Here is a 2553-nt window from a genome sequence, read left to right on the forward strand (position 1 = left end):
TAGGTATCTGTGTGTCTGTGTATTTGACAGGGAAAGAAAGACAAACCTATTTTGGAGGCTGATGTATCTAATAATAATAATAATAAATGACATTTATATAGCGCTCAACCCCGACTAAAGTACACAGGCTCTGAGCGCTTTACCATACAGCACAACGCACAACAGTAACATAAAACGTTGTGTTCTATTTAAAAGAAAATTACTCAAAATATCCATCTTATTAATTTAAAACAGAAACGACTTCAGTTGACATTTGATGAATCAAAAGATTTGATTTCTCTTAAAGAGCTTGGTAAAGTATTCCTGATCTTGGGGCCTTGTATTTAAATGCCCTTTCACCCATTGTTTTAAGTTTCACAGATGGTAAAATAAATTTCTTTTTGTCAGCTGATGACCATAAACTGCCAGTTGGAAAGTAAGTCTTAACAGTTTTGATAAATATGATGGTACATAATCATTCAAACATTTGTCACATAGGGTGGGCAACTTGTACACTATTCTTTTCTCAACAGGAAGCCAATGCAATGTCCATAAAAGAGGTTTAGCAGAGTCTCGCTTTCTTTTCCGTAAAACTGAAAGTGTAGCATTGTTTTGGACAGTCTTTGGAGGAAGAAACGGGAGTTTCTTGAGTCTTTTCAATGCCTGTAGTGAAGAAGGAAATTGCAGTAAGAAAGCAACAGAAGGGAAAGGTGCAAAAGGAAAAAGAGATAAAGTAACAGAGGCAAAGACAGATCAAAGAGCATAGAGCCAAAGAGTGAAGCAGAGCACACAAAACCCCCCAACAAAACAGAACAAAGAAACAAAGAAAGAAAAAACATTGAAAACAATGGTCTAGAGGAACAGAGTTGCAACGCAGACCAAAACAAAATAAGAGAAAAGAAAAAAAGAAACAGACACAAATGTAGAAGAAAAGAAGAAACAGAAGAAAATAGATTAAGACTATTAGTAAAGACAAAAAAACCCAAACAGACGGGAAACATAGACAAAAAGAGAGAAAGTAATAGGAAAAAGAGAAAAAAAAAACCTCACAAAAAACTAAACGAAGCAAAACAAGAAAAACCCAAAGAAAAAAGAAAAGAAAAAAACCCCAACTATTTAACGACACAATAGTGTCTGCCCCCGTCAGCCCTCCAGGCATGACACGCCCATGCCGACGTGTATTTGCCCACTCTCAGCTCACCACCCTGCAGGCCGACGGAACTTCTCAACAACAGCAGAGGTGACGCCATTGACGGCTACAGCCATGATTGATTTCTCAAAGTGCATTTTTTCCCAACAAGTTTTCAATCAATGACAACATTTATCGGACAGACGTAAATGTAAATGTATAGACTGAAACCGTCTATTTTGTGGTTCTTACAAGTATATTATTTTCCCCCTTCGGACTTCTCTGCGACATCCACCCTTTGGCGCTCATATGACCTTATTATGCAGTTGCGAGCGCCGTTAAACCTTGTTAAAACTAACTTAACAGGTGTATTATCAGGGTTAAAACGCAATTGCCTATGTCGTTATTTTATTTCGATAAGAGAGTATGCTCCGACCAACAAAAACAAAAAAAGAAAATTCTAAAAGTGTTCATCTTGTCTGAGACTAAATTTTCTTTCTCCATCTGTCGTTTTTGTCCGTCTGTCTTGTTTTAACTGCACCAGATGAACGTTACTGTGTCTATGCGCTCGTTTAACTGCACTAGATGACGGTATAGTTGTGCTGATGTGCTTCTCTTTTCTCATACATTACCATTGGCAACGCACTCTGTGAAACGTCACAGCAACTGCAACAAACCTGCACTTATCAAGACATGGCAAGGGACAAAAGAGCGGGAAATTCAGCGGTTGCTGGGTCAATGACAACATTGGCAACTCACACAAAAACAATGAAATTTTACGATTTTACACTTTTTTGATGTCATAGGTTATGCAGGAAGTCTTGTATGAAAAAACTCAATATGCAAAGGAAATTTAAATAATACTATTGATATGAGGTTGCATGTTATGGGCTCATTTTGTATGACATTTAGAGAAGTTGCTAACTGCCCTGCGTCAAACCCCAAATGATGTACTCTTGGATGTTGATTGTTTCGAGGGTTTTAGCGACTCTTCACAAACATGGGTCCATTTGATCGGACATGGACGTTTAAGTCTTATATTATGACTCTTCATACAAAGCCTTTAAGGCAGAGCATAGAAACACCAAACAAATAATGCAAACTTACGCTTTTCTAGAAAAATTAAAAAAAACAAAAACAAAAAAACCCAACAAAGAACAAAAAAAAAACACACACAAAAAAGCACAAATTAAAAAAAAAACCGTCTGCAAAATGAAGCTGTGAAAGATAATCGAAAGAACTGTGATTTACCAATGCGTACTCGCTCTAAGCAAAATCTATTTCAGAAAAACAAGAGATCCGGCACCTTGGGCAGGGACTCAAATCCATCTTATAAAACAGCTTTTGAGTTAATATTTATCTATCTATCTATCTATCTATCTATCTATCTATCTATCTATCTATCTATCTATCTATCTATCTATCTATCTATCTATCTATCTATC

This window comes from Aplysia californica, unplaced genomic scaffold (genome assembly GCF_000002075.1).
Source record: "Aplysia californica isolate F4 #8 unplaced genomic scaffold, AplCal3.0 scaffold00784, whole genome shotgun sequence".
NCBI lineage: Eukaryota > Metazoa > Mollusca > Gastropoda > Aplysiida > Aplysiidae > Aplysia > Aplysia californica.